Source organism: Lipotes vexillifer, unplaced genomic scaffold (genome assembly GCF_000442215.2).
Source record: "Lipotes vexillifer unplaced genomic scaffold, Lipotes_vexillifer_v1.1 scaffold312, whole genome shotgun sequence".
In the NCBI taxonomy this organism is placed as follows: Eukaryota; Metazoa; Chordata; class Mammalia; order Artiodactyla; family Lipotidae; genus Lipotes; species Lipotes vexillifer.
Genome location: NW_006789251.1, coordinates 1,304,098 through 1,326,627, shown reverse-complemented (window position 1 = coordinate 1,326,627; position 22,530 = coordinate 1,304,098).

Genomic DNA, 22,530 nt, shown 5'->3' with positions numbered 1-22,530 from the left:
GCCAAAACCCAGAAACTTGATGCTACGGAGCTGCATAATTGTGGCAGTTATTTTAGGTGTAATTATTTAAACCAAGGATTCCTGTCTTCTCTGGAAATGCATTTCTATCCTGATCTATTCCACAAAGGATTTGAGACAGATCAAATATTTCTTTTCATTACACAACAGCCCTTTTCCTCAAGGAGCTGAATGGAATATATTCATTTTTCAAATTAGCATAAATTAAATTGTGTTTTGAACATTTTTTAAAAATTAGAAGGGACATGCAGTAGGAAAAGCTCTGGAATTAGAATCAGATAACCTGGCCTCTTCTCTCAGTTTCACTGATTAATAAGAGCTGTATGGCTTTGGACAAGTCATTCTGATTTTACATCTGTAAAATGGGGAAAGTCATCCAGATGATATAATAGTAACAGCCTCCACTTATTAATTATTACAGGTTTCATGTATGTATTATAGCTCTAAATCCCTCTGTGTCCCTGCGAAATGTGTTATGATGTCCCCTGCTTTAAAGATGAGAAAAACGTAGGCTGAGGGAGGTGATGTGACATGTCCAAATAAGTCCAAATAAGAAAATAAGTGATAAAAATTCGGGCATTATGGCTCTTTCCATGATGCCAGGGTGTCTGTAGGTAGAGGGAGGAGGTGATGAATGAGATTGTGTTTATCATGTTCTTTTCATTCTCATGGAGAGATGGTCAGTGATGTAGCTGCTGCCTCAGCGCAGGAACAGTCACCTCACTGGGGCCGCTGAGCCCCTGCCTCACTTAAATTCACAGTTTATAAGCTTGTTCGAGCTATACAACTTGTTTCTTACTTGTGCAACTGAAGAAATTAAGGTTTGTGTTAGGATAACCTGGCTTCAGACCCAGCTCTACTTGTGTTAGTTATCTAAACTTAATGGTTTAAAACAGTACACATTTATCATCTCATAGTTTCTGTAGCTCAGAAGTCCAGGCATGGCTGAGTTGGGGCCTCTACTCAGAGTCTCAGAGGGTGCAGTCAAGGTACCTGCCAAGGTATATTATCATCTGGATGCTTGGCTGGAGAAGAAGACACCTCCAGGCTCATTCAGATTGTTGGCAGAATTCATTCCTTTGTGGTTTATGGAAGCCCTGGCTTCTCACTGGTTATTGGCTAGAGGTCACCCGAAGGTCCTAGGGGTCGCCTGCCATTCCCTGCCAAGTGGCCCTTTCCATAGGCCATTCACGACACAGCAGCTTACTTCCTTGAAGCCAGCAGGAGAGCTGGAGTGAGCTGGCTGGTGAAGTGGAGTCTTACATAAAGTAATATAATCTCAAGGTTGACATCCCATCTCCTTTGAGGTATTCTATCGGTTAGAAGCAAGTCACAGTTCCTGTCCACATTCAGGGAACTCCCAAAGTTGGTTTGGAGTTTTCTGTGGGAGGTGTGGCTGTTTTTCCTTTTACTAGAGGGTGGTCTTTGAGCTGGGAAGGTTTGGTCATTCGTGGAGCTTCAAAAGAGTGCAGAGATAGGGGAAGATGATACCCGCCTGGGTGATCACATTAGCCAAATCAATTTGGTGCATCAATGTTGACGTTAAATCTTGTAACACTGAACTGATGTTTGGAAAGTCCTTTACTTTTTTTGAATTTTCTTACTTGCTAAATTGGGATCTTAATTCCTCACCTTATGGGGTTATGGTAAGATAATGGATGTCAAAAGGGCTCTTTGTGAACACTAACGTAATACGCATAGTAAGTCACCTTCCTGCCCAGATTCTGGATTCCCACCCGCATCAGCTTCTGAGAGATGGCATGGTGCCAGCTTCTTTTCCAGGAATTCATCTGCCCCTGCCCCACGAAAATAAAAATGCAAACACTTTCTGGTGTGATGAAAAGTAATGCAATGATTTGCACATTTGGGATGCTTAAAAATCAACAGGAGCCATTGTAACGAGTCTTCCAGGCATCCTTTAAAAGGACTGACATATCATCATTTTGCTAGGAGTTTTCATCTCTTTTTCATTCTATCTTGTAATTTTCCTTCTGGACCAGTTGGTGAAAAAAAAAGTTTAAAAAGCAGCAGTAAAAGAAAGCCTTAAGAAAACACTCCCATGCTCCACAGTTAGGCAGAGGTTCCTGAAATGGTCGCTTCCTGCCTAATTCTGGCCTTGCATCCTTATTCAGGTGCCTGGGTTAGGAATCCTTGGTTAAGAAAAGAGGGCCATAATGATATCTTCTGTAAACATATGCTCACTTCTAAAGGGATTCTTATGATTACCAGAATATTTATAATTTTCATCTCAAGGATTGGCTGAATTGGATGGTTTAGTCCTTGAAGTTTCCAAATCTCAACATGTTTGCTCTGACAAATGGTGGATGGACTTGCCTTTAGTTGTTACTCCTTATGCTTCTGAAATTGGATGGTTTAGCTTATTTTTGACTTACAGTTTTCCAAATTCCTCCTGGGGCTCCCATGAACAGTGATTAGCAATTTTTATTGTACTTTTATGTATAACAGTAGCTAACTTTCACTGTTACATTCAAATTACACATTTTTGAGGAAGACATTGATACCTACACTTGGCTTCACCAGTTCCTCTGTAATTCATAGATTTAGTGGTCTCATTTATCTATGCATGGATCACCCTTAATGCCCATTCGAGTTATCTAATTGCTGGGTTTGATTTCTTTAGAAGAATCTTAATGTAGTCACTAAATCAGAATCCCCAAACAAACACAACAATATTTTAAATGAATCTCTTAAATTTTATTTTACATTTTGGAAAGCATTCTCTCGCAAAACTTTTTCTAAGAGGCAGTTGTGTGCAGGCATTCTGCTTGATGCTAAAGTACAAGGAGAACTATAATCACATAGTATTGGCTATAAGTTCCCTGGGGCAATGGCTTTGTTTTACTCATCTTTGGGTACACCAAATACAAGCACTTACAACACACTAATAATAATGAAAGGAATAGGTGATATTTTATAGAATTATTGATAAAATGCTCTGGAACCAGATGGTTTTAGTGCTGAGTTATTTCAGAATTAAAATGGACAGATATGTAAATTATTTTCTATTGCATAGAAGTGCATAGCAAGCAGTTTTTGTTGTAAGGGAGGAGGCCCATCCTCCAAACTCCTTCCATATGTTTGTGTGAGTTCTCATACGAGGCATGACCCACATCCCATAATATTAACTGAAATGGACATATAATTGCCTTCCTTGGACCCAGAAACTGGGCCTTGTACAGGCAGCCATACCAGAGTTTTGAATCTGAATCAGTGGAGCAAAGAAGCAGGGGCAGTTTAGAATAAGTAGTCTGGAATGCTGGGAGTGGCACCTGGGGTCCAGTGATAGCAGTGTCAGTGACCATGGCAAGGCACTGGCTATAGTCTGGTATACCCAGCTTCCCTTGCTTTACAGGATTGGTCTTCTAGCTTTGTTATTAATCCTATGGACTGTCCACTACCTTACTTACAGAGGCTTACGAATGGCAGACCCTGGAATTCTCCCATTCTGTTAAGAAAATTCATCCAAAACAATACTCCATCTCTGGAGGGAATTTGCAGTGATTCGTTTTTTTCATCAAAGGAGTGAAAATATGGAGGTGAAATTCCTATGATATTACATTTAATTCTCTAAAATAAACAATGCACAGTATGAATAGAGCTTGTGAAATTTTTAGAGCGATGTAATACTTATAGTACACAAAAGAAAACTGTAGCCATTCTCACGAATGAATTGATACAGAAATCCTAAATAAAATGGTAGCAAACTGAATACAATAATACATCAAAAGAATCATTCATAATGACTAAGTATGGCTTATTCTGGGAAAGTGAAGGTCGTTCTTTTATTAATTCCAGGATGGAAAGAAATTGATTAATATAATAAATCATAACTCTAGGTAAAAGAACGAAGAGCTATATGATAATTTTAGTAGATAGTGAAAAGGCATTTAATAACATGCTATTCTAGATTTAAAATTATAAATATTAAGAAACTAAGAATAACTTTTTTCAATGTGGCAAAAATGAACTATTCAAAAATAAACACTATGATACTTAATAATGAAACATTAGGCTCACTGCCACCAAAATCAGTAACAAGACATATTTATATAACTTTTTTCTGGAAGTTCTGGGCCATACAATAAGACATTGAACAGAAATAAAAGATTATTGCAAAGGAAGACACAAAGACATCACTATTTGTACATGTTTATATTCCTAGAAAGCCTGAAAATATCAACTATAAAAAACTCCTAGAAGTAATGAGTTAAGTAAAATATCTATATATGAGATAAATATATAAAATTAATAGATTTTCTCTATATAAGAAACAAAATATTAGGCAATATGATAGAGAAAAATGTCTAACTTACAACTATAACAAAAACAGTACAAGTAGTAGCAATTTTAAAAAGCATGAAGGAACTATTTTACAAATTATAGGAGTAATATAAAGAATATTTGGGTAAATGAAAAGACATAGCACGTTCTGTATTCTTTTTTTTTTTTTTTTTTGCATGTTCTGTATTCTTGAATGAGAACACCAACCAGTACGAAAATGTCTTATCTTCTCATAGACACTGTGCTCAGTTCTTCCTAAGTCTTGTCAAGTAGGAGATACATAGTGAGGCCTGATCATAGATTAGTCATCATTACCTTGTTGCAATACAAGTACCGTAATATAACTCATGGACAATATAGCACTGTGAGTCTGCAGGCAGAATAGGAATCTGTACTCAGGACCCAGACATCAGATTCAGATGTGGCATACTAACAACAGTTTTTGAAACCACATAAAGTCTCAGAATGACGTAGGGAGAGATAAGAGACTTGATGACCTCCCACTTGGGTGTTTCTACTCCCTGTCTGTACCTCACCAAGGATAGGCAGACAACCACTGCTTGTACTCAAGGAAACTGGTAGAGACTCAGGAAACCCCAATCAGGTTGATATCCTTGAGTAAACAGGGTTATGGTTTATGGGTGTGTCACCTTTACAGGTGTACAGGGATCCGTACTCAAAAGGATCCTGCACTCTGTTTAATGCTATGCTGTCATGATTGTGAAATTCTTAATAATTTTTGAACAAGGGGACCTACATTTTCATTTTTCACTGCATATCATTGTAAAACTTAACTTGTATGAGATGTCAGATTCGTCTTTGTCTGTTCTCAAGCCCAGCTGCTGCAGGACAAATTCAAATTTAATGCTATCTCAGTTAAAATTCTCCTTTTGGGCCCCCACCCACCCCACATACCTTGGAGAGAAACCACATGTCCTTTATGGACATGTATTCTGCAAGATTCTGGCTTTTGCTAGAGACAGAGATGAAGGACACAGTCACCGTTCTCAAGATGCCCACTCATGTTGGAGTGAAGTGACAGGAACACAAACGCATATGGTACAAGGTGAATGTGTGCCCTAAGAGAAGTGTAAACCAAGAATTCTGGGAGAAGTAGAGGAGCAATTAACTGCTTTTCATGGAGACACAGTGTTTATTCCGGTCTCCAAGGATGAATAGCAATAAACAGGTAGAAAAGCTTGGAGAGGGCAATTCCAGGCAAGGGAAGAGTATAAATGGAAGGTCATGAAAGAAGAGTGCATTTCAAGAACAGCTGGAGTTCATGGTGACTAGAAGAGGGAAAGGGGGTGAGAATAATGGGTAGAAGATGCTACTGAAGAGGTAGGTTGGGGTAGATTGAGGAGGTTTGCATGTCTCTTTGCAGGCAATTCGGATTCTATCTCATAGACAATTAGGATGATTTGAAATATTTTTCTTTTTTTTTAAATTATAAAAATAAAAATTCCAAACATACAGTAAAGTTGGAAGTATTTGACAGTGAACACTTCTATACTCACCACCTAGATTCTATCATTAACATATCATCACACTTTTTAGAATCACATATAGCTCTGAAAGGTTTTTAGCGAGGAAGAAGAACCAATACAAAGGGTATGGAAGATAGACTGGAGGTAGAGAAATGTGTGGGAAGGGATCAATTAGGAGTCACTTCCTAAGTTACACACAATACAGCATAAGAATCTCAAATGAAGAATGGTTTCCCTGGGTTCAAAAATACTCATATTACAGTATTTCCCCTCAAATCTTTATAGACATTGCTTTATTATCATCTGACATTTTGGTGTTTCAGAGTAAAAATCTGAGGCCAGTTTGAATTTTGTTCCTTTAGAGATAACTACTTTTTTTTTTTTCTCCTGGATGTTTTTAGGACTTTCTCCATTAACTATATAATCAAAAAAATGTCAGCTATCTGGGTTTAGGATGCTTTTTCTTGATTTTCCTGGACCAAATATTCAAAATATAGTCAAAAAAATTTTTTAGCTCTGGGAAGCTTTCTTCAGTTATGTCTTTGATTATTTTTTTCTTACTCAAGATTCCTGGAAGCATCCAATATTCCTAGATTACATTGTTATTTTCTTCTGTTTTTTATTTCCCTAATAAGTTAGAACTTTTTGCTCTTCTCCTTTGAGTTCTTAGGGACCTCAGGTTTCCCTTCATATGTGTGTCTTGATTTTTCAGTGTCAATTCTTTTTCTAATAGAGATATCATTTCTGTTATTACTTTCTAATTTTGCCTGGCTCCTGCTTTAATCTCAGCTAATTGTCTTGTACCTCATACTATTATCCTTTTACTTTTCCCTTCTGTCCTTTCCTTTTAGTTTTTTAATTTCTTTATTACAATAATAGGTTTTTTTTTGGCCACACTGCGAGGCATGTGGAACTTCCTCGACCGGTGATTGGACCCGTGCCCCCTGCAGTGGAAGCATGGAGTCTTAACCACTGGACCACCAGGGAAGTCTGTTATTTTTGTTTTATAGAAGTTTTATGATTAAAAATCTTCCACAGTTCCCCATTTCCTAGAGGACACAGTGCAATTTTTGTAATATGTCACTTATGGTTTTTTGTAGTTGGGCCCCACTCATTGTTTCCCTATACACACATGCTGTGCTTCAGCCACTCTAGGTATTCTTTTACACCTCGATACCTTTGTTCATGCTGCCCCTTCTGATTGGAATGCCTTCTTTTCTCACCTCCATCAGGAAAATCGCTACTCACCCTGAGTCAACAAATAGTGACTCCAATGCCATTGTTTTAGCAAAGGCTTCCATTATTTCTCTGCTTGATTATTTGCTCTTCTATGCTTTCGTGATATAATGATCAGAGGACTCAGTTACAGTTGTGTGGATACATTGTTTTCTCTAATAAATTGTGTTAGAAGAATGTCATTTTGAAGGTATACAGCATATAGTATAATAGCTGATATTAATTCAGTCAGTAAATATTTATTAAACAACCACTCTATGACAAACACTGTGCTAGGCACTTGGGATATATGGGTGAACAAGACAAAGTTTCTGACTTCTTGAAACTCACAGTTCAGTGAAGGGATGATAAATGACTAGTAAACAAATAATTTCAGATGGTGACCCAAGGCAGCCACTTATAAAATGTTGGCTGAACTAAATTTCTTGAATGAATGTTTGGTGCTAGTACAGAAGAAAGAAATACAATCTTTGTAGCCATTATCTTTGTCTTCAGAGCATTTAATAATCCGAAAAATTTCAGCACTATACAATTAGCATTTTTTAAAGCTCATGTGTCTGTGGGTCAACTCAGTTCTAGGCTGGGCTCAGTTAGGTGTTTGAACTGGGTTCACTCATGTGTCTGTGACTGGCTGGGGTTAGCTGATCTAGGCTGGGCTTGGTTGGGGTAGCTCATCTTTCTTTTGCAACCAGCATGATAGTTCTGGCAAACCCGAATAAGCAACCCTGTTTCAAGTCTTTGCTTGCGTCATATCTGCTACCATCCCGTTTACCAAGCCTAGTCACATGGTTAAGCACAGAGTCAAAGCGTAAGGAGGTATACCCCACCCAAAGCAGGAGGTACTGCCAAGTTACATGGCAAAGGGTGGAGATTCATAATCCCGTTACTGGCTAGGTAATGAAAAGTTGGAACAATAATCTAGTCTGCCTCAGGTCTTTTGATGTACATGACATGTGACAAGGATTAGAGCCTGATAAATCCTCAAGCCAGTACTTGGGTAAATTTTTTGACCTTTCCTTACCCTTTGTCTTTCCTTTATGGAGCCTGCCTACCCCTGACACCCCATTGCTGCACCTCACCACCAACATATCATTCACTTGGTCTTGGTTCATTTATTTACTCAGTGATGTTGTGACTTCAAGCATCTGCATCTTTTGCTTGCGAGGTATTTTGTTTTGTTTTCTTCTTTTCTGTGGCGTGTGTGTGTGTGTGTGTGTGTGTGTGTGTGTGTGTGGTGTGTGTGTGTGTGTGTGTGTGTGTGTGTGTGTGTGTGTCTTGGGCTGCTCTGCTGTACAGCAGGGCAGAAGTACCGAAACATTAATGCCAGACAGGAGTTTGTGTGTAAATATCCCAATTCCCTCACTCAAAGGAGAGCGATATCTGAAGTGTATCTTCCACCACATCCCCAGAGTTTCCAATGGAATCAAACTCCTTGTTTGGCAATAAACCCTTCAGTGACTATCTCATGTCTCCCCACCCCTACTGGTGTTTCCTGGGATCATTCTCAGATAACCTACTTGCTCACAAATCCTTGTCTCGGGATCTGCTTCTGTGGCACGCCAAGTAAGGAAACATTTATTGTCAGTCTACCATGAGCAGAAAGCAGCCTGGAAGTCCACTCCTAGGCTAATAAGTGAATCCTGAGAAGTTGTATTATTGCCGATATCAGTGTAGAAAGAAATCAAACGGGTAGTGGAAAGAACATGGGGCTTTGTTTGGAATCAGACAAACCTGGGCTCCAGAATTTTCTCCACAACTTACTTTCCTGCCCTTCCTGAGTCTTGTCAGCTGTAAAATGGAGATAATGCCCATCTCACAGTGTGAGACGATGCAATAACCCATTTAAGTGCTCTCCACTGTGCCTTGCACATAATGGGTATTCAGTGAGTAGTAGCTAGAGGAATTTGAAGGCAAGGTACCAGGCAGTTTCCATGAGAAAGTAGCTCTGAGAGAGAGACTGCTGCTCTCCCACATTCCAAGGTTCTTCTTTCCTCCTTTTCCTATCATTCCATTCTCCCTATAATTCTCCACCCATCAAGAGGACTAACTAGCATCATGGATCTGAGGTTGTTCCAGAAACTCCTGTTTAGAATTGGGCCAAGTAATTTGCCTCTTTGTCCTTCGATTTCCTTATTTCTATAATAGGGAGTATAACATCTAATTTAAAAGTTGTTGTAAGGATTACTTGTAGCGATATATTTAAGAGGTTCAGCCCACAGCCTGGCAGAGAAAATGCACAGTAAGTGGCATCAATTAACATTTCCTTTAAAATAACAGCAGCATTTATACAGCATTGTGAGTAGGCAGTATCTCATTTAATCCTCACTACAAGTGCATGGGGCAGGTATTTTATTATTATCAGACCCGTTTTACAGAAAAAGAAGCTAAAGCTCAGGGAAGCCAAGAGACTCACCCAGGATCGCTCAACCAGTACTGGGCGTCAGAAACAAATCTTCCCCTTCAACAACCATATTCTTTCCCTTTCACTTTATCTTCCTCCCGCTATCTTGGTTATTTATTCTCTGTGTTGCCTAGTGCAAGTTCCCCAAAGACAGGAATAGATTTGTTTTCCCCATGGATTCTGGGGCCCCACTCAGGGAACTTGCTTATTGAGAAAGGAATTAAATAATTGTCAGGGGAAAAGACAGCTTGTAGGAGAATGTGATACATTCAACTGAGAAAGTGCCAAGGGTGAAGACACATGTGAAGCTGGCACCAGAGCACAGGCCTTTAGGCTGTTGCTTAATAATATTAACAACTAATATTTGTCTAGCATTTTCCAGTTGTCAAAGTACTTCCTGATGTTTGGTCTCACTTGATTCTCACAACAGCCCTGTGCTCTGTGGTAACTTCCTTTTTCACAATATTTTTACTGAGCCTCGGATAGGATAAGGGATTGGTTAAAACAACCCAGCCAGTAAATGTTAGAAGCAGAGAATCTGGGAGGGTATGGAAACCAGATCTTCTGCTGTCTAATAACAACTAGAATGTGCAACGTGCTAAGCAGTTAAAGCACGTTCACAAATAGCATCCCAATTTTTACAATTACAAAGGCATTATCCCCGTTTTATGGAGGAGGACACAGTTTCAAAGAGGTAAAAGGACTTGCCCAAGGGTACTGTTGGCAATTGCCTGAGTCGGGTTTCAAGCAGGGGTCCTTCGACTACAAAATCTCTCCACCACTCGACCCTGCCAGACCCTAGTGCCGCCTCCCTAATCAAATTGAAATCACTTTTCTTGATCTATTCCCAGCTTCTCAGGCAAAACCTGCCTTTTTGCCCCTTTCCCCTCTTTAGACGTTAGTCACGATGGGAACAGTCCTCATAAGGAGCGGGAGAGAGGCCAGGTGGAAGGCCTTAGCCGGAGCCCAGCTCATCCGATTTGCTAATGAAGATCAGCTGAGCTTGAGGTTTTTCTCTGACAGGAGCAGGGAGGCGTCTCACTGAGTTAAAAATGCGGCTTCAGTAGCAGATATTTCTCACAAACCAGGAACCCATGTGGCTTCCTGCGCAGGATGGAGTCTCCCAGGCTGAGCATCTATTCACCTGATGTCCATCCATCTCTCCATCCACAGGGAAATGTGGGAATGAAGACAGAGAGGAGGTGGGAATGGAGGCTATGCCTCACCTCTTCCCAATGAGAAACAGCTCCCTGCTTGTAAATAGCAGAGAATCTGGGGGAAGACCAGGCTTTGGTGCCACATCAAGCCAGGGAACTTTTATATCAGTTGCAGAATCTGCTTATTTTTCTTTACTTGTATTGCAAACTTATAACAAGCTGAGAAAAAAGCAGACCTCTCCTTTTTTTTTTTTTTTTTTCAGCTGGCCTCTCACTCTCTTCCCAACAATGTCTGGGTTTCCCTCAAAGCTACCAAGTGCTAATTTGAAAAATATGTTACCGACAAGTGGGAGAAAAGCAGGCATCCGATGTGAAATGCCCTCTAGGGCGTGGAGGAACTCCCAGAGAGAGAGAGAGAGAGAGAGAGAGAGAGAGAGAGAGAGAGAGAGAGAGAGAGAGAGAGCGAGCGCGAGCGCACGCGCACGCGCACGCCCGTGCACCAGGGCTGCGTGCTCTCTGAGCAGCAGGAAGAAATGGGAGCGACTGATGGAGACTAAGAAGCTCACTTACAGCTTGGTGACATCTTGGGCGGCTGGATGAAACCCTCTGTTGCATTTAAGGTACTACACAGATCTCATTGTTGATATTATTCGTTGCATTTCTCAGAGTCGCCTATAGGATACTTTTTTTTTAACATCTTTATTGGAGTATAATTACTTTACAATGGTGTGTTAGTTTCTGCTTTATAAACAAAGTGAATCAGCTATACATCTATCCCCATATCCCCTCCCTCTTGTGTCTCCCTCCCACCCTCCCTATCCCACCCCTCTATGTGGACACAAAGCACCAAGCTCATCTCCCTGTGCCATGCGGCTGCTTCCCACTAGCTATCTGTTTTACATTTGATAGTGTATATATGTCCATGCCACTCTCTCACTTCGTCCCGGCTTACCCTTCCCACTCCCTGTGTCCTCAGGTCCATTCTCTACCTCTACGTCTTTATTCCTGTCCAGCCCCTAGGTTCTTCAGAGCCATTTAAAAAAAATTCTTTTTAGATTCCATATATATGTGTTAGCATATGGTATTTGTTTTTCTCTTCCTGACTTACTTCACTCTGTATGACAGACTCTAGGTCCATCTGCCTCACTACAAATAACTCAATTTCGTTTCTTTTTATGGCTGAGTAATATTCCCTTGTATATACATGCCACATCTTTTTTATCCATTCATCTGTCAGTGGACACTTAGGTTGATATTATTCACTGCATTTCTCAGAGTCACCTGTAGGATACTTCTTAAGAAAAATTTATTTTAGAGTTAATTACTAAAAAATACTTGCTTCTGTTGAAGACTTTGTATGTTTCCTCCTCATGGATGAAAGGACCTGTGTCACACATTACGTTTCCAAGCTTGCTTTGTCTGCCAGGAAGCTTAGAACAAAAATTACAGCTCAAACAGAGCTTTGGTAGAGATCGCATCACCAGTTTAACCGTATTTTTTTTTTACCTCATGACTTGTCTCTCATATTCTAATGCAATTCCTTTCTTTCTTTTCCCTTTCTTTCTTTCTCTCTCTCTTTTTTCTCTCTCTCCCTTCCTCTCTCCGTTTCCCTCTTTCTTTATGATTTAAAAAAGAATATTTTACCATTCTATGTATGTTATATGAATGGCCTCAAATTCTTTGTGGAATAAGGCAATATATAAGTAAATAAGTAAGTATACACATAAAAAAAGCTTCCTGGAACAAACTTTGGGTGAGAAAAATTAAGGGGATGAAGGAGCAAGGGAAGGAGATCCTGAAATTGACTTCAGGTTTTTTTCCTCATCTACATCAAATTCCATCACCTCATTCCCAGCTGCTAACAGTCTTGAGAGAGGCACCATGGATATGGAGAGAACTTTCAGGATGCGGCTAACAGGAGTGGTGGGTGGCTGCTCTGCAGATCACCAAACCCTAAGGGCATACAATTCAATTTGAACATTTCAGAGAGAACTTCCTCTGGGTTCTTCCCATGGTTCTTCCGATTTTTTAAAAAATTTACGATATTATATTAGTTTCAGGTGTACAACATAGTGTTTCAATAATTTTATAGAGTATACTCCATTTAAAGTATACTCCATTATAAAATAATGGCTGTAATTCCTTGTGCCGTACAATATATCCTTGTTGCTTATTTATTTTGTACATAGTAGTTTGTATCTCTTCATCCCCTACCCCTATCTTGCCCCTCCCCACTTCCTTCTCCCCAGTGGTAACCACTAGATCTCTGTATCTGTGAATCTGTTTCCATTTTGTTTTAGTTTTTAGATTCCACATATAAATGTTAACATAGAATATTTGTCTTTCTCTGACTTACTTCACTAAGCATAATACCCTCTAGGTCCATACATGTTGTTGCAAAATTTCATTCTTTTTTATGGCTGAGTAATATTCCTGTGTGTGTGTGTGTGTGTGTGTGTGTGTGTGTGTGTGTGTGTGTGACATCATCTTTATCCATTCATTTGTTGGTGGACACTTAGTTTGCTTCTATATCTTGGCTACTGTAAATAATACTGCTATGAACATCGGGGTGCATGTTATTTTTGTGAATGAGTGTTTTCATTTTCTTTGATATAGACCCAGGAGTGGAATTGCTGGGTCACATGGTAGTTCTATTATTAGTTTTTTGAGGAAACTCCATGTTGTTTTGCATAGCGGCTGCACCAATTTACATTCCCACCACAGTGCACGAGGTTTCCTTTTGCTGCACATCCTCACCAACATTTGTTATTTGTGGGGCAGTCTGATTTTTTGAAGTACACTAGAAAGAGTATGGGATTTAGAGGCCAAAGACTATAACATTTCTGGATCCAACTGTGAGGACTTGGGCCTAACCTCTCATTTTCTGCAGAGGGGAAAGTAATAACAACTCTACAGAGTTAATTTAAGTATCAAGTGAAAATGAAGATGAAAGTGCTATGTAGAGTATGAGGAATTACACAAATCTCATTATCTTCATGAATTAGGGTTCTTTGCAGTCGTCTCCCCACCACCATTTGATATCTTATTTCACAACACTGTAACTAGCAGCTCCTATGCTCCAGTCATTCCTTGACCATTCCTGGGATGCCCTTCTCCTCCCCTTGGGTCCATGGTGGACTCCTACACAACCTTTAAAACCCGGCTCAAATAGCATCACCTCAATGAAGTCATAGCCCTACCATTTACAATGAATACATTACTTTTTCCTTACTCTTTGTCATCAAAGCATTTGCTTCATACCATTAATGCTGGATGTGTTATATTGAACTTGGTTGCTTCCTGCCTGTTACCTCTCTTTTGTTTAGTTTTAAATCTCTAACACATTGTAGGTACATCTAGCTTCAAGACGTTAAATCACAAAGTAAATGGAAGGTGAATTTCGAGACCTGTGAGCGGAGAACAAAATTTTCTCAGAATCCATATGTATCTTAAAAATATTTCGTGCTACAAAAAGCCAGGTTGATAAAAATGGAATACCAAGCAATAGCATTGAAACGGGCTGTTTATTTTGTGACTATCAAATGTGATGGGTGGATACTCCCAATTTCCTCTGAGAACTCCTGTTTTCCAAGTCTAAGGCTACATTGACTCTAGACTGGGATATTAGGGAACCCTTAAGAGCTATCTGAATGGAGAGGAAACAAGGCAGATTGGGCAGTGATGGGAACAGTAAGCAGAGAGATTTGGAGCCCAGGCTGTGGCATCAGCTACCTGGGTAAGCAGTTTCATCTCTGTGTTCCCTTGTGATGGTTAATTTTGTGTGTCAACTTGACTAGGCTAAGAGATGCCCACGTAGCTGGTGAAACACTCCTGGGTGTGTCTGTGAGGAGGTCTCTGGAAGAGATTAGCTTTTGAATATGTAGACTGAGTGAACAAGATAGCCCTCACCAATGCCAGTAAAGCATCATCCAATCCATTGTGGGCCTGAATAGGACAAAAAAGCGGAGGAAAGGCAAATTGGCTCTGTTGGTTGAGTTGACACATCTGTCTTCTCCTGTCCTCAGACATTGGTGCTTCTAGTTCTTGGGCCTTCAGTTACGATACCATTGGCTCCCCTGGTTCTCCGGCTTTTGGGTTTGGACCGAAACTACAACACCAGCTTTCCTGGGCCTCCAGTTTGCAGATGGCAGACTATGGGACTGCTCAGCCCGCGTGATTGTGTGAGCCAGTCGTTCGTAATAAGTCTCATACCCTATTGGTTCTGTTTCTCTGGAGAGCCCTAATATATTCTTCACCTGAAAAACTGGGATAATAATAGCAGCTACCACGTTGGTTTGTTTTGAGAGTTAAATGAGATAATACATGGAAAGCAATAAGTATAGTGCCTGGTACATGGTAAATGCTCAACAAATGTCATCTCTTCTCATAAAGTGCAACCTCTTTCACACAGGAGGCCTATGTATCTCCTTAGTTTTCAGAGTTATGGCAGCTCTCTGTTGCTGGTTGTTGCCTTCCTTTCTCCTAAATAGATGTGTGCTTACGTGTTGTGGGCAAGAGCAGAACATCCACTGCACTTCAGTGGCTGACACAGGAGTGACTGGGACCTGCATGTGCTCCAGCAGAAGGCACACGGCCTTGCTCTGCTCTGCTTATATAAAAAGCATTGATTCATCTGGGTGCAGCATTTAGGGAGGATCATAGCCAAAAAGGACTTTGTTTAAAAACTTATTTCCCTATCTGTACGATGAAGATGACAATCTTACTTAATTTCTGGAAAGAATAAATGATACATTATGTATATCAAAGTGCCTTATAAACCGAAAAGAAATGTCTGTATCTTTGTTATCATTACGATGGGCCGATGTGAGGATGAATTCAGTCTGAACAACAACATCAAAACAAATTCACGTGTGCTTGAATGGCTTACCACATTGTATGATTAGCCATCTAGCCCAGGTGTGGGGTTTTGACCTAGGCATGGAAGAATCACAAGAGAAGATAGATTTCAATGATGCCTTTCAGTGCTTTGTGCTGGGTGTGGATTTTATTTTTAAAAAATAAATAAATAAAAAGGGAAGACATTCTTCCCACCTATGAAGGACAATCTGGAGTGATCTCTCCTGGTTGACGGGAAACCATAATCACCTCTGCTGACCTAAGAGAGCTCTACCTTGGATTATGGAAAGTTGTCACAGAAATATTGTGTTCACTTAGCCAAGGGAGCTGCATCAGCATTTTAGAAGATTGCTGAACTCAACTATTTAGAGAGCCCTACATCTCCTCCCTGACAGGACCCCACAGCAGTGATGAGGACGAGAGGGAACGAGAGTATTCTGGCAGGGACAGGGTGATTTAAACTCAGCCCCTACTCACTTGGATAATGGGCATCAAAGCAAGGGAAATCCTGTTCTAACTGTGAGTGTTCCTCATTTGGGCAAGAGCTGTGTTCCTGGAGCTTTGTGTGCAAGGCAGTTTTCTGTAATCAGATCATTATTTGATGGAATTCACTGGGAAGTCTGAGAAAATTTTTTGCGGTGAAAGTTTTAGACATTTTGTACATTTGAAGTTTTGTAAGTTGCATTGTTTTTGAAACGTGGGCAATACTTGTAACTGACAAAAAGGTGCTTGTTTTAAGATTTACTACCTTTTAAGATTTATTTACTATTCTTAAATATTACAGCTTGCTCACATTACCTTGTATTTGTATAGAATTGTCAAATAATGCAGAGTTCTGGATTTCATTGGAAATTAATTCAATTAAAGTAACCTGGATACTTTGCTCTGCTTTGGAGCATTGTGTGAATCTAATTCTTTGGCATTTTATGAAGCAAAGCTGTTGGCTATTCATGAATGTTCCTTATGTCTACAGCTTATATCTCTCAAGTATTCTTTTTTTTAAAATTTATTTTTTTTATTTATTTATTTTTGGCTGCGTTGGGTCTTCGTTGCTGCACATGGGCTTTCTCTAGTTGCGGCGAGTGGGCGCTACTCGTCGTTGCGGTGCTCCGTCTTCTCATTGCGGTGGCTTCTCTTGTTGCAGAGCACGGGCTCTAGGCACGTGGGCTTCAGTAGTTGTGGCTCGTGGGCTTCAGTAGTTGTGGCTCGTGGGCTCTAGAGTGCAGCTCAGTAATTGTGGCACACAGGATTTGTTGCTCTGCGGCATGTGGGATCTTCCCGGACCAGGGCTCGAACCCATGTCCCCTGCATTGGCAGGCGATTCTTAACCACTGCGCCACCAGGGAAGTCCCTCTCAAGTATCTTCTTGAAGAGGGGAGCTGGCTCTTAAATATTCATGAAATGTTTCTACAATATAGCTAAAGAATATGGGGTGTTGTGTTTATATAATGCTACTTAATTTTATATGTTGGGAAACGGGGCTGCCTACCAGCTTACCCTGTGCCATCATAAACTGAGCATCTATGCTGTGCCTGCCATGGGCACTTACATGTGCATTAGATCATTTAATCATTACAATTGATATATTTAACCTACTTTACAGCTGAGGAATCTGAGGCTCAGGGTTTCTTTTTCTTTTTAATTATTGATTTGCTTTATTTTATTTTGGATGTGTTGGGTCTTTGTTGCTGCGCACAGGCTTTCTCTAGTTGTGGTGAACGGGGGCTACTTTTCCTTGTGGTGCACGGGCTTCTCACTGCAGTGGCTTCTCTTGTCGCTTAGAGCACAGGCTCTAAGTGCGTGGGCTCAGTAGTTGTGGTGCACAGCCTTAGCTGCTCTGCTGCATGTGGGGTTTACCCAGACCAGGGCTCGAATCTGTGTCCCCCTGCATTGGCAGGCGGATTCTTAACCACTGCACCACCAGGGAAGTCCCGAGGCTCAGAAAATTTTAAGTGACTTGCCAGAAGTCAAGTAGGTTTCAGATCTAGGATGTAAACTGGAGGTTTTGTTCGACATTATCATATAACCAGGGAGCAAAATTGCCTAATGATGTGATTCAAGACTGAAGGACGGGGGGTAGAAGAGAGAATTTCAAACTAGTGACTGAAGACAGAGTTGCAAAGGATGGAAAGGCTTCTTAATACGGATATCGAAACCATATGACTACCATGTATCAAGTGCTTATCATGAACTTGTCATTATGCTAAGCGTTTCTCATGAAAACCATCAGCATTCCCACAACGTACTGTCTTATTTTGCAGTTGTGCAGATGAAGAAATTGAGGTACGGAGACTTAAATGGACTCAAGTCAGGCCATAGCACTTAATAAGCAGGGGCATTTGGAGCTGGACCCAGTGCTGTCTCCCTCTAAAGCTTGTACTCCTTCTGTAATACTCTGCCGCTCACCACCCAAACTCCTGAAATGTAAATGCTTTTTTGCCCGTTAAAGGCAGCTGGAATTTAGGCCTCAGCCCAGGGCTTGTTCAGTAATATACAAGGCCTTGAAGCCATACAGGTGTACTTGGAAACTTAAAAACCAGCATTTTCTTACTAGAACAATAAAAACAAAATCTTCTTGGACGCAGTGAAAGTAGTAAAAATACAGAACTTATCTTCCCTAAGATGCTGCAGAAGCTTAGAACGTGGCAAGATAGCTTTTTAAAGATATATGTTTATAAAAGTTGCAAGGACACAGTGTCTAAAATTCAAGTAGTTTTCCATGGTTTATAATGGACAACAGCAGTCTCCTCCCACTCTATCCCTATTCCCACTTCCCAGAGGCCACCACTTACATTTATGGTTGCCTCCATGTTTAGGATATCATGGATATACTGCCGTTTCTTGCTTGCTTACTTACTTACTTACTTATTTATTTATTTACTTACCTACCTACCAACCTACCTGCATACCTTCCTACCTATTGCATTAGCTTCCTAGGGCTGCCATAAAAAAGTGCCACGAATTTGTGGCTTAAATATCAGAAATTTATTGTCCTGCAGTCTTGAGGCTAGAAGTCTGAGATCAAGGTGTCAGCAGTGTTGGTTCCTTCTGAGGGCTATGAGGGAGCATCTATCCCATGGCTCTTTTGATTTATGATGGATTGCTGGACATCTTTGGTGTTCCTTGGCTTGTAAGGTACATCACCCCGATCTCTCTTCACCTTCACATGACATTCTTTCTGTGCATGTTTGTCTCTGTGTCCAAATTCCCCCCTTCTATGAGGACCCTCAACATATTGGATTAGAACACAACTTAATGACCTCTTTTTTACTTGATTACTTTTTTAAAGACTCTATTTTCAAATAAGGTCACATTCTGAGGTACAAGGGGTTAGGACTTCAACATATTATTTTTGGGGGTGGGAACAATTCAACCCATAAGAATTATCTATTGTCTTCCTAACATAAAAGATGAGATTTGACTCTCAGCTTCACATCTTCTTTCCACTCACTTTTTTTTTTTTTTTTTTTTTAATTTTTGGCTGCATTGGGTCTTTGTTGCTCCACGTGGGCTTTCTCTAGTTGTGGAGAGCAGGGGCTACTCTTTATTGCGGTGCATGGGCTTCTCATTGCGGTGGCTTCTTTTGTTGCGGAGCATGGGTTCTAGGCACACAGGCTCGGTAGTTGTGGCACGCAGGTCCTACAGTGCGTGGGCTTCTGTGGTTGTGGTGTGTGGGCCCAGTAGCTGCGGCGCACTGACTCTAGGGCATGCAAGCTTCAGTAGCTGTGGCTCGTGGGCTTTAGAGCACAGGCTCAGTAGTTGTGGCACATGGGCTTAGTTGCTCCGCGGCATGTGGGATCTTCCTGGACCAGGGATTGAACCCGTGTCCCCTGCATTGGCAGGCGGATTCTTAACCCCTGCGCCACCAGGGAAGTTCTCCACTCACTTTTAGTCCTTCCATCTTTATGGTAATGATTTTTTGTTAGATTCAGCGTTTACATTGTTATGACTGTGAAAATATTATTTACATCTGAGTCGTGTAATGAGTATGATTAAATTTTCTTTCTTTGGTTTTCATGGAATTATTAATGGTCTTGTGTTCTTGTTTGCTTAGTTTTCTAAGTTAAAAGAGACCAAGTTCTAAACTGTAGAGGAATTTCTGCAAATCAAAAAAGATAAGAAATTAGTAAAAAACATGGGGAAAGGTATGAAGAGTTAATTTAAAAAAGAAAAAAAAACCCCACCCATGTGGTTAACAAGCCGATCAAGAGATGCTCAAACCCATTGGTGATTAGAAAAATGGAAACGTCAAAATATTACTTCTCTCCTACCAGATTGGTTATCATTGGAAAGCTGGATGGTGCTAAGTGTTGGCAGGTCTGTGGCAATACAAGAACTGCAAAGTACCAGTGGTGGAAGTGTGGACCAGGGCAGCAGTTCTGGAGAGGATTCTGCCACCTATGCCACTGCTTAGGCAGCTCTGTCACACTCCAGGATGTACATCCTACAGAAATTCTCCATCATTTGTGATAGCAGGAAGTTGGAGACAATCTAGCTGTTGATCAATAAGGGGCCAGATAACTACATATGGTGGATGTGTTTTAAGGAATACTTGTGAGTTGGAAGCAATGAGTTAGATGTACACACTGAAATATGCATAGACCTAAAACACAGTGCTGAGTGAAAGAGGTAAGAAAAAGACTAAGATATTTAGCAAATTAAACTTGTGTAAATTGAAAATATATGCATATAATTTAATATACATTTTAAAAGAACTCATATAAATGAAATGATACATTTCAGTCATATCAGGGTGGTTGCATATGGGGAAATGGAAATAAGGGGAATGCATAAATAAGAGGGGGGCTGTGCTGAGACCAATGCTGGTGAGGAGTGTGATTGATTCAACCATCTGCATTTGAGATCTAAAAACAGACTCAGTGTTTACACGATTAAGACTAAATAAACATTATTTACACCTGAGTCATGGAGTGTATTATGATTACATTTCCCTTTTTGGGGCCAGGAGGAGGTATAGTTTATGTTCCTGAAATTAAAAATGATCCAAAAATTTTGTGTTCAGTTTTCTGTGCATATATCACTAATTCATCCCTGAAATCTTTGCCAAATGAATATATTTCTTCCCTTTATATTCAAATTCCTCAGATAATCTATCAGTTTTACATTTTCTTTTTTTGGTGACATCCCTCTTGGAGGTTTTTGTCCTCTGCTATGGACTGAACTGTGCCCCCTCCCCCCCAATTCATGTTAAAGCCCTAACCCCCAATGTGAGTGTATTTGGAGATAGAATCTTTAGGAGGTAACTAAGGTTAAATGAGCTCCTAAGAGTGGAGCCCTAATCCAATAGGACCATTGACCTTATAAGAAGAGGAAGAGCTCCCTCTCTCTCTCTCTCTCTCCCTCTCTCTCTCTCTCTCTCTCCCCCCCCCCCCCCCCCCTCTCTCTCTGCCATGTGAAGACACAGTGAGAAGGTGGCCATCTGCAGCCAGCAAGAGAGGTCTTACCAGAAGCCAGCTCTGTCAGATTGGAGACTTCTAGTCTCAAGAACTGTGACAAAATAAATTTCTGTTGGTTAAGCCATCCAACAGTCTGTGGTATTTACTTATGTGAGCCTAAGCTAAGATTTTGGAATCAAGAGTTGGGTGCGGCTGTAACAAATACCTAAAAATGTGGAAGCGGCTTTGAAACCGGGTGATGGGTGGAGGCTGGAAGAGTTTTGAGGTGCATGCTTGAAAAAGTCTAGATTGCTATAAAGGGACTGTTGGTGGAAATATGGACATTAAAGGTGATTCTTGTGAGGACTCAGAAAAGAGGAGAGCTGGAGAGAAAGTCTCCATTTTCTTGGAGAATGCATAAATAATCATGAACAGAATGTTGGTAGAAATACAGATGTTAAAGGTCATTCTGGTGAAGTCTCAGATGAAAATGAGGAACACATTATTGGAAACTAGGGAAAAGGTGATCCTTGTTATAAAGTGGCAAAAAACCTGTGTTCTAGTATATTTTGGAAGGTGGGGTTCATGAGAAATGAAATGAGATATTTGAGAAGATTTCTAAGCAAAATGTTGAAGATACATTCTGGGTCCTCTTGACTGCTATGACACAATGTGAGAGGAGAAAAATGAATTGAAGAAGAAATCGTTAAATGAAAGGAAACAGAGCTTGAAGATTAAGAAAATTCTCAGCCTCTCCTTATTGCAAAAAATGAGAAAGTTTGTTCTGAAGGGTGTGGTTGAATAACCATTTGATAAGGAGATTAGTATGGATGTGAACCATGAATTCATCCACTTCAGCAGAAGCCAGAAATGGAGATAGGATTATATCCACAGAAACACTGCCAATTTTAACTGAAGGGCATGGAGATGGGATGAAGTGAAGAAGCACTGTCAGCATTTCTTAGATTCTCCAGAACAGGACAGTGGAGATATTTGACTGCAGTCTTGTGCTATAGTCTTCAAAAAAAGGGAAGAATGACCCTGAATTTTCTTCTCTGCTCTGGTTTCTCTTTTCTCATCTAGAAATTCCAAAGTGTGGCTCTAATTTCCTTCTCTTTCCCTCCTAGTTTCCATCTCTTTTTCTTTATTTTATACTTTCTAAGAGATTTTCTCAATTTTATCTTCCAACCTGTCTATTGATTTTATTTCTACTCACTTAGTTTTAATTTCAAAAGATCTCATTTTGTGTAGATTGATTCTTTTAATAGATGCGTACTCTTGCTTTATCATTACAATATTCCTTCTTATCTCTGTGAAGAGGTCAGTTTTTTGGAGATATTTTCTTCTGGTTCTTGCATTATTTTTCTTTCCTCTGAGTTCTTTTAACTTTTTGTTGTTTTGGTTTCTTTCATCTCAGAAGCTTTCCCTAAAGTATCTGGTGATGTGGGGCTGTTTGCTCAAAGAGCAAGACACTAAAAGCTTAGGGAACTGAACATTCTGGGAGCAGAGACAGAACTTGTTAAATGGTGGGTTTCATTGTACAATGATCTGGCAGAGTTGTACAAGGATGAAAGCAATTATGAGTATCTTTACCTCTTTTTTATTTATTGGGTTGATCACTTTCCCCAGAGATGAATCTTCCAAATCTCCTTCCTGGGGAAGGCATGCTTGGCTTC